The 11,201-nt window shown below is 40.7% G+C and overlaps 1 protein-coding gene across 1 annotated transcript in view; it reads left to right on the plus strand.

The window, feature by feature from the left end:
• The first annotated feature begins 290 nt into the window (after nt 1-290).
• The window catches only part of ABI3BP (ABI family member 3 binding protein), a 342,180-nt gene continuing 331,269 nt past the window's right edge, over nt 291-11,201 (plus strand). The window contains exon 1 of the mRNA XM_006033054.1: nt 291-309. The gene's annotated coding sequence lies outside the window, so the exon portion shown is untranslated. The remainder of the gene's footprint in view (nt 310-11,201) is intronic.

The raw sequence follows: 11,201 nt of genomic DNA on the forward strand, positions 1-11,201 counted from the left end.
TTCATGTAATTTAGTCATTCTCAAGGCAGAGAAAGATATTCCAGCTGAAGCTAAATTCCCTTTGCTTTCATCTTGGTAGTACTTGTTGTAGTTTGTGGCCATGGCTATAAATTGTTGCATAAAACTGACAAGTATTTTTGTAATTTTTTTTCATCTTTGTAGAAATTGAAGAACTGAAGGGAAGCAAAATGATGCATATTAGCCAAAAATCTAGGTTTGAGCACAGATGCTTTTTACAGACAGCACGCAAAAAAAAATTATGATTACTCGAATCCTAAAATCATGAAAATGGTTTCATTCAGCTGTGAGGTGAGTGCTAGCCAAAAGCAAGGCTGAAAAGGACAATCCAAAACATTTGGCATTTTTTGTATCCATAGTACTTTGAATTTGCTTGATTCTTCTCTTCTCTTCATAGCAGGAAGGAAGACAATTGCTTCATGGATTCTAGGCCCCTTGGCCCCTTTTAGGAAGTTTAGATCTGGGTCTGGACTTGCTAAGAACTTTGCTGCCCGTGTGTATCTCTATTATAGACTCTTCTTTTTCCTTTGTTGTCAGGTTGTATGTACTGTAAGCAGCCACCAACAACAGGAACAGCTCCTGTCATATTATCTAATAATTTATTTTTTGGCCTTATATGGTCAAATATATTTTTGAATTTCTCCATAGAGATTCTGAAGTTTCACCTAAGTTAATTTTGTATTTTTTTCCGAAAATGACTTCTCAAAGTTTTTCCTTTACACTAACTTTACAGCTAATGAACACACATTTAAAACAATGAAAATGTGGAGTTATCTTTGTTAATAATCCAATCATGGCTTTCATAACTTTTTTTATTATAAACAGCAGCACAACAGCTGATGTAATAATGGGTGGGTATAAACAAAGCGCTTTCTTCTTGGCTAATGCTCTAACAACCCTTTCTTGTCTTCTTTGGTGCCAGAATTCATGGTATTTTTCCAGCTTCTTCTCTATCCCCTCCAGTAGTTTTATGTAAACAACTCAGATGATATATACTTACATAAGTCTATACAAGTACGTACATGTAACTGTATAAAATATGATTCTAGAGAGTAATTTTAAGTTGGTAGGAGATGCAGTAGTTGAAAAATGTACCCTACAGTACTGTTTTTATAAATTTTCCCTGCAAATTCCTTGTACTAAGGACATGCAAAACAAATGATTTGCTATGGCTTGGCCTGTGAGTCTTTCTTTGTGACACTGACATTCTACAACAGTGTGCCATCCTGCTGCAACGTGTATGTTATAAAATGATTCATTACATTTAGTCTAGATGGTTAAATGGGGGGGGAGGAGGGGGTTCCAAGACCTATTTGAATCCAAATGATCATCTTTTTTGCCTTTGCTCTAGAATTTGATGTATGGTTTTCATCAGTCCTACACAGATTACTATATAGATTTATCTGTTGTCCACAAAATTTGAAGCATTCTTCAGAGAGCCATTAAAGTCTTCTGGAAATGCCATACTTATAGACAGAAGCATCACAGATAGCACTCCTTTAAGACTGTACTGCTGTACACCTTCTGGATCTACCTCTGTTCACAGTTATGGTGATTTCCACCTCATGCTTCCACAGCGTAGGGTTTTTTTGGGCAACTCCTTTGTGCAACATTGCTATTCTGTGTTTTAAGAGACAAGAATAAACTTTCTTCCAGCCAATTTAGATGATATTTTAAGGCCCAATGACAGGTACCACATTTAACTAGCATCACTGAAACCTTCTTCAAGGAAGAATTGTGGATAATTTAAGACAGGTTAACTAATAAGGTTCAAATATAGTTATTCTAAAACTCTTGAGAATGTTAAGTGTCTTTCTATAGATTTGACCATTTTGGTCTAATTATAGCTAGTGATATAGTTAACTATATATTATTAAATGGTTCCATAAAAAGTCGGTTAATGTTCTGTCATATTTAGGTATAAGGCGTTAGATCAGGACCTTCCTAGCTGGCCAATACATATGAACTTTTAAGTACCAAGGTAAGGATGGCAGTATAAATGGCCAGAAACAGATATACTAGTGAGGAGCTCAGTGGCTGTCCTTTTAAAAATCTCCTTCTCTGTCTTAAGACACAAAGTAGCATGAAAGGAAACTTCCTTTATATCAAATTAGAAGTCTTAAAATTCCTTATGTATCTTTGTCTTGGTTTTGGTACAATTAATTACTCATTTATCTTTTAAAACAAAAATAAATTATTCTGGTATGTTTTATAAAAACTGGTGTTACTCTTAATTTTATAACAATTGCTTTTTAAGGGCATTAGCAGCAGACAGTTTAATGATTGTTCATACCAAGACAAAATGGTGAAGTCTGAAATTATGAAGTGCTTTATTATTGAAACAGTAGATATGAAATGAAAAATAGAGAAAAGCAGTAGGGAGACATTTTTCTTTGGTCATGTGATATTGGAATCCTGCAAAAAAACCGCCCAACAGCATATTTCACCATATTGGTTAAGGGGGAAAGAAGAAAAAGTTCTGATGTGGGTGCCAAAATATTTGTTTGCAATAAGAATTGCATGCATCTTGGTCATACTTGGAATAGGGGGTAGGGGTATAAACATTTTATTCTGGGGCAGGAAGGCTTTTACTGAAATTTAGTGGATCACTCTGACCTTTGGCAACTTGCAAACTAGTCTGACACTCATGCAATTTAATGATCTCAAATCTTATTTTATAGAAGCACATAGGCTAAGTTTCTCTAGTGCAGTACAAATGAATGAAAGGAAGAAATATAATTCAGTACGTGACAATGCTGTTTTTGCATTCTGCCTCAACATAGCTGAGTAAACGTTAGTAGAATACTATACTAGCAGGGATAGGGTAAGACTGGTATCCGAAGCTGACAATCATTACGGCATTCTGGTATAACCAAAATACATGTGAGATGACTGCTCATCTAAATGGGTCACTGAGTTCATTTTGTCTTTTTATATGAATCACTCACTACTGGTGAACAATATGAGTTCTTTCCTTCAAAACAGGTACAGAATTCAGGCTAGGTACAGACAGTCAAGAAGCCCGAGGCTGAATTGATTCAGTCTTTGCAGGTTAATCTAAACTGCACCGATTAAATTGAAACAGCAGTGAACAGACATTTACCTTTGATTCAGGAAATGCAGGCACAAGCCTGCAGTGGTTCAGGCCAGAAGCTGGGGGTGGGGGTAGGCGTGTGCTAGAGCATGGCTCTCTGGCTGTGTGTTCACTTCCTTTTCCTGCTACCCCTGAGGTCTCTGGGATTTGCAGTCCAGAATTAAAACAGCAGCACTCTGCAGGGCTGCTTATCACTTCCTCTTTCTGCTTCAAGGTGCCTCTGGGATTTGTAGTCCACAGTGGCAGTCAGCAGTAAGTTTGAGTGGGGGAAGGAGTGTTTAATCCCCCTCCCTGGCCCCAGACCCCAGCTGGGGTTTGTCAGCCCCCGCCCGTAGACTGGGCTGCATCTCCAGCTGGGCTTGCCTCCCCCAGCTCCCTTGTCAGCCACCCCTCGCTGCTCCAGTTGGGAAGCAGAGGGGCAGGGCCAGCCAGCCCTGCTCTCTGGAGCAGACATCACAGGCCAGGGCTGGAAAGTATGTTAGGACGCTGGGGACTGTGATTTAACTTGAACCAGGAAAGGGTCTGGGATAGAAGTGTCATAAATCGGTTTGATCCAAATCAGTTGAGTCTGATACTATGTTCAACCAGATTGATCTTAAATCAGTTTCATCCATTTTGAAACTGGTTTATGTGTACTGAGCTTCTGTTCTGTTACAGGTTTAAACCAATTTCTGTGCACCAGTTGAACCAGTTTATGTGTAACTTATGTCCCTAGCCTCATTGCCTCACCAAGTGGACATCTATTCTGATCTAGATGGTATCTCTTCTTTAGTTTAGACAGTGTAAGTTGTTTGTGACAGAGCCTTTTAATTGTTGCTTCTACAGCATCTAGTATAATGGGACTTAGATTGATTATGGCTTTCAGGCTTCCCCAAAATATAAATGTTTAATATTAAGAGGGTAATTTAAAAGGTGTCCTCTGAAGGATGGATTTTTATGATTTTCATACACGTCCACTAGGAACTGGACTAGTTCTATCCAGCTCCTTTCATGTAGGTCATCAAAAAGCCTTTGCAGAGTAAAAGCCTTTCTTCATTGCTCACGGAGCCTGAATTTGAATTGGTAACTTGTGACAGGCAGTATCCCATCCTAATTCACCTTTGCTATTCAGGTCCCCACCTTTACTGCATAGAGTCACAATGTGCTCTGGGGTTGGCTGTTCTTAAACATGGGGCAGAATACAGGAACCCTTTGCATACACATGGTATTGAGCTAGGAGCTTGTGACACCTACTCATCATGATTTATTTTGGCCGCCTGTTGTTTTTTAGGTGGAGTTGAGGGTGTTTATTTTTGGGGTGTACCCATTTGAGGCACCTGTGTGTCTACTATATATTAAGTACCCTGATCCAAATGTAACTGTTCTCTGAACACAGTATACTTCTACTGAACTGCACAATAGATTCTGCTATCTCACAGTCACGTAGCCTATTTAAGTTGCCTGCTTTTGTAAATATTTAAAAAAAACAAACAAACACCAGTTAGAATTGTTTGTTGTGACCTGTCTGTGCTACCAAGATCTTGTGGCATTCATATAATATCAAATTTTGTACTTTGGGTTTATTAGTTCCCCTGCAGCTAGGCCAGGGCTTGCATGGAAGATAGCAGTGTGCACAATGTCTTGCGTTTGTTTGAACTTACTTTACTTTTTCTGGGGATGCTGCAACACATGACTACTTCTTTAACAAGACGATGCACTGAGTAACCATTGGCAACTTCTTTAGTTGTTTTGAAATCTAGAAAAACCCTTTTGTACCATAGAGACCAAATGCAGTTTGAGAATTGAATCAATGCTGTGTCAGATGGTTGGCTCTCTTTCTGCAAGCTTTTCTGATAAGTCCCTGCAGCCTACATTCTCTACTTCCCATCATTTCTTCTCCCCCTCTCTTCATATTACAGAGAGTACCTTCAGTTTCTTTTGTGTTACATTGCTTCAAGGGCTTTTATCTTTTTGCATCCAAAATCTGCTCCCAAAGGGTTATCCAAATATTGTCCATCCTGACTCATGTGAAGCTGAGCTGGAATCTCTTCTGTTCAAAAAAAATTTTTTTAAACTGTGCCTTGTGAGAAATTCATGTCTGACACTGTTCTTTCCATTTGAAAACAGCTAACATCTGTGAGAAGGACATAATCAAAATGCACAGAAACTCTACAAGCTTTAATATCCATGTCATGTTTCATTTTTCAATACTTCAGTGAAAAAAATTAGCTATATTGTTTGGCATCTCTAAATATGGACTGGGGATTATCAGCAGGTGTCTGCCTCCCCCTTCCCTTCACATGCTTTCTTTTTACTTTTGCCTGCCAGTTGACACTTCTCCACATGTTCTTCTCCAGTCATTAACACCACTTGGATGACCCAAGGTCTTTTCTTGTCATGTTGTTTTTGCTGCCATTGGCTCTGTATTTTAACACTAATATGAAATTACTGAAGTGACTGATTCCTTGGAAGCAGCTAATGAAACAGGTCATGAACTGATATAGTGAAAGGTTTTTTGTTTGTGGCCTATGATGCATGTGTGCCTGTTTGTTCTTGTCTCCCCACAATGACCAAGACAGTCCCTACAGGAAGAGATAGTTAGTCTTGGCATTGTTGTGCAAGTCCTGGAATTTCCATGGTGATGGCTGCAGGTATCTGAGCATTTCCAGGCCCTTTCAATAAAAGGGACAACTACATGCATAAATCAAGTCACAGGAATGAATTCCTTTCTTTTACTCAGTGGTTAGTTGACAAACCAGTTAAAAATGTTTCCACACCCTTCTGCGAGTCTGTCCCTCAGAGACCAGACAAATATCATCTAGGACATGTCTCTTTCTGATCTGATCACCCATATGAGCTAGAGATGGAAACTTCTATTTCCTCCACAAAGAAACAGTCACCCCAGAGAGTTGGTAAAATTAGCTTTGTAAATGCTTGGGGCAGTCTGACATGGAGGTTTAAGCTTTCTTGAATGAAGGAATGAATAGTAAATATATCCTATGCCATGTTCCCAACTCCACTTGTAGTCTGCAGTCATAAATAACATTTCAAAAGAATTAATAAAGAGTTAGCTCTAAGCTAGGTTGAGCAGGGTGACTCTCTTCCAAGTACACATATCTGCAGTATTTTGGTTATAGAGGATGCATCTACACATGCAGGTGCTCTGGGGTGGGTTTACTCTAGAGCCAGCATCTACAAGCGTGGGGAAGCAGATGCAGATTTGCTGCTCATGGTAGCAGTCTGCTCCTGCCTCCACTGGCCCTGCACCAGCCCCATGTACCAGCCAGGGGGAGCTCTAGGCTCCCCCTGGGTGCTAGCCCAGGGGCTGGCAAGGAGCACAGGGTCAGGAGACAGCTGTTTGCTAGTGGGGGCTGGGACATTGCTCCCTACCCCTGGGAGCCCAGGTGGGGACAATGTCCTCCTGCCCTGGCCCCTGCTCCATGAAGGTGATCACGAGTTGGGGCTGGGAGATTCTTAAGACTAAGAATCTCCCAGCCCTGGGTCTGAGGTTGCAGAAGTAGGCCGGGAGATAAGTATCTCTCAGCCCTGCTCCGCAATTGTGAAGTGAGGGCTGGGAGCTCCCTACTGCTGGGGCAGGGAGACAGTGTCCCTGCCCATCTTCTGGTGGTGGAGCCCACCCCAGCAGCAGGCAGCTCCTGAGGGCAGAGAGCAATCTCCCACTCCCTGCTGTTTGGCTGACCAGGAGCACGTTTGCTTCCGGTTAGCTGTTTCACATGCTGTGCTGTGTAGTAATTGCTACTTGCATTTACAGGTAGCAAATATACTTGGGATTAGAGCAAATTACTGCGCAGTAATATTCTGCATGTGTAGATGCATTTACTGCCAGGGCCGGCCCACAATTTTTTGGGGCCCCTGCAAGATATAGTTTTGGGGGCCTCCCGTCCATCAAAAAATCAAAATTGTGATTAATTGCTGTATAAACTCACTGAAATAAAATAGTCGGGGCTGGGCTGTGCACATGTGGGCTGTGCTATGGGGGGCATGGGGTGGAGTTAGCATGTGCTAGGGATGCCTGGGTTCCCTCCTCGGAGCCAGGGCCAGGGCAGGAGCAAAGTGGAGCCGGGAACTTCTCCCCTGCTTGGCCAGGAAGGGGTTCCCTGCCCCTTCAAACATGGCGCAGGCAGTGGGGGACAAGCGGGGCATGGCCCCTTGGCTGCAGGGCCCCCTGCGGCCACAGGTTCCACAGGATAGGAAGGGCTGGCTCTGTATACTGCAAAGTAATTTACTCTAATCTCATATAGACATGCCCTCTTTCTCCTAAAATCACAGATCTATCTTCTAGTAGCAGTTGTCTGGGACAGAATTTTCCAAGTCCCAATTTTTCCCATCTAATGATGGAGATTTTCTCAAACACATACCTTGTTCCTTCTGTAACAATCTCTTTCACTACTGGAGAACCATAGAGCACTTCTGATAAAGGTTTGAGAATCCTGGGTTGGGAGGTTTATGAAGAAACTCATTTGCAAGTAAATGAAGTCATGATATAAAACTGTGGAATTGTGGTATGACAATGTTGAGCAACTTTGCCCTGTGTCTTGGCCAATCCCTAGTGTTGTCTTAGCTAGTAAGTGAATTTATATTTTGCATCGTAGGACCACAGAAAATAATCCAGATTCTTCACAGTCAGTGCTGAGCAGCTGTGAGGCACTGGCCGTGACTACACGTGTGCCCTACTGTGCAGTTGGTACTGTACAGTCATTTAGTACTTACTAAACCTTTAGCACTAGAGGTGGTACTGAGCAGTACATTTAGTACTTGCTAAAGCTTTAGTACTAAATGACTGCAGTAGCGGAGGTATCACGGTTAGTGCCTGCTGATGCTACATTGCTGTAGCGATGAACTACATCACTGTAACTCATTGCTACATCAACGTATCTGTTGGGAATGCTGACCCATCCCATGCCTTCAAAGAAGACTGCATAGAATGCAGGGGCGGATTTAGGCAAGGAAATGATCTCTTTAATGAGAGTATAGGAGACCCACCTCCAATACCCAGGGCAGCTGTCTTGACCTGGGTAGGAGGTGTGTGTGCACAGAGATTAGTGGGAAGCAACAGATAAACTGTATACCCCACCCCATATTCTAATTTCTTCCCTATGTCATGCTTACGCCACAGCCAATCACCATTTCCTTTGCTACATATCATTGCTCCATCTTCGTTGTTGTTTTGCCTATTATAATTAGTGGTAACTATCAATATCATATCATTATGCATGCATATAGACTTTGTTCCATTGTTGCGCAGGCACTTTCCTGGCTGGGGGGTCACCCATAGGTTATCCTGTGGCCCAGAGTTCCTCTTTGTGTACTGCTGTCTAATAAAATAAGGAACCTTTAACCACCAGGATATCTATCTTACCTGCCTGTATCTGTCTTGAGTTAGTTTAGTTGGCTTTTGCAACGTTTGAACACTTTAGTCTTGTGACTCCGGCAGTAATCTTGCATTACTAAATCAGCGTTTGTTATTAGTTATTTGTAACCCCTTCCGTACAGTATTATCTTGTGTAAATGTGCCCACCGAGTACCTTCAGCTCTCGCTTATTGCTGAAAATCTTCTGCAAGGTATGTATAATTAAGTCACCATCTAATAAAGCAAGGTCTTCTCTAAGCCAAGTTCCACTTACTTAATTCAGTGAGATGATTAATAAATGTGAAATTTCTAATAACTATTATGTCATCAGTTTTATTTAGCCTGAATCATAATCAGCTGAGGTCAAGTCAGTCTATTCCTTAGTATTTTTTATTTCCTAATATATTTCCCTAGGAAGAAGGACAAGTTATTTTATGACTTCCTTTATTATGGATGAAAAACTGTTACAAACTCCCTCTGGGTAAGGGATAAATACATGCTCTTCCAGGTGAATGGCTAGATTGCAAATGGTAAATGTAATCCCTGCAAAATTTTGCATTTGGTGTTTTGTTATTTATCACTTGACTATTAGGAGATTTTGAAATGTAGATAGCTGGAAAGATTTTCCAGAATTGTTCACAATCCCTGCATTATCCAGGTAGCTGGAGTATTAAAATGGTAGGCTTAGTTGGAAAATGAACTATTGTTGGATTTGTAATTGCAGGAAAATCTTTTTTTAGTTCTGTTTGTAAACAGGTACCATATTATATGTTCAGTAAATATAAGCAGACTCTTATTGATATGATTCCAATTTTTAATGTGGATGAGAGCCATTCTCAGTATAGTCAACTGCTTTTGTAAACACTCAAAGCAAATAAACATGAGTCTTGCTCAACAAATGAAAAATTGTCATGTTTCTGCTGTTATTTTTTCAACCTTTTCTTACCAAGATATATGTATTTTTCTCTTCTGTATTTGTTTAGCAGTTCAATCTATTTCAGAGTTCAATTTGATACTAATAGGAATGCATTTGTTTACTAAAAGTAGATGTGTTTTCTCAGGTTGACTTTTTAAAACATGAAAAAAAGGTGTACTCCCAAAATGGAACTCCATCTCTGTTTGTAAAGACACTCAGTTGTGCTTGTGATATTGTTGTGAGATTGAGAGAGTTTCCTGGACATTAAATGCATTTCAAGCATTGGTAAATGATGGGTATTTTCAATCTAGGTTTTTAGCTTGCTTTAATATACAAAGGATTTCCTTTGTATATCCAGAGTTCTGGGTTCCGAGTCTAGTTCTCAAGACTGAAAGGTGTTTCAACCTGTTTTGGAGCCATTGCTGGTACTAAACTGTAAATGAGCAAAGGCATATTTGACTGTCTCAAAAATTCATTATTTAGCACTCCTGCAAGTGGATTCTACTTTAGGCAAAAGTAGAATTTGAACAGTTGAATGTATTTTAAAGTTTCTCAGAATAGTTTACCCTTCTGACCTGATAGTTCTGGATGTCTAATACAACTCAAATGTAATAAAGCATGGGTTGGAAGCAAAACATGGGACAATCCAGGGTTGCATAGTAGACATCAGAGAATAATTCAGTATGTGCAAATGTGTAGTCAAAGATTAGTGTGTTCTCGGGGCTCAGGCATCAAGAACTTTCCTGAAGTTTCGCAAATCTCTGCAATTCTCTAGTGGTCATCACTTTCGCAAGGGATATTACATTACCAGCATGCTGGGTATATTAGTTTGTCTGGGAAGTTTAAAAAAAAAATTGGTGACTGAATGAATTAAAATCATGACATGGCCTTTGCATGAACTCTGGTTATAAACTGTCAAATGAAAGTTTACATATAAGTACCTTGGTTGGTTAACAATGACTTAAAAATTTTTGTCCAACTGTTTTTGGTTGGTATTCCTCTTCCTTCTCTTTCATTCAGTGTTCTTTACCATAGTTGCCTGCCTAAGTGCTGTGTTCCTACCCAGAAGTAGTTGTATTGCATCAGTGTAGTAAGCTCATCATTTGTAACGAAATGTTAAGTACCTTGCAATAAAAGGCATGTTTAGGAATTTGCTGTTAATTGACATAAATTCATTAAACATTAGCCTTGTGCACAGAACACATGTATGAGTACATATGAAAATCTACAGTGAACTAAATGGTGGTGGTGAAATGTCAATTTTTTTTTTACATTTTATTCTCACTCCTTCCCTCCTTGTGTCTAGTATTCTAATTTCTTTCTCCTTATATTCTGCTTTCTGCCCTTCCTTTCACAGCATCTGATGAAGTGAACTTCAGCTCATGAAAGCTTATGAGATAGATAGATAGATAGATAGATAGATAGATAGATAGACTTTTAAGAGGCGTTTATTCCAGGGAGGGTGACAAATCAGGGCCAGTAAAGAGTATGTACAGGTTGGCCCGAACACCTGGGCCTCACAGACATGGTCCTGGGTTCATGGCCTGCAAGGCCTGCCTGTACACTCTAGACTAAAAAACCATAGTGAGCCAAAGGTCTATTTACATATTTACATTTCTGCCAGCGGGGACACCCATGGGGGGCCTCAGGGCTCGACCCGCATGAAGCAAAGTCCAAGGCCTCGGCCCACTGGACGCATCACCGCAGCTTGAGCAGCCGGGGGTGTTACAGGGCGAGGAGCAGGCACCCCGCCTCGACTTGGCAGAGCGCCCCCTCGAGGGCCCAGCATTCCTCGAAGGTGGGCCCCGTCCGCCTCAGACACG

Source organism: Alligator sinensis, unplaced genomic scaffold (genome assembly GCF_000455745.1).
Source record: "Alligator sinensis unplaced genomic scaffold, ASM45574v1 scaffold1286_1, whole genome shotgun sequence".
Taxonomy (NCBI): Eukaryota; Metazoa; Chordata; order Crocodylia; family Alligatoridae; genus Alligator; species Alligator sinensis.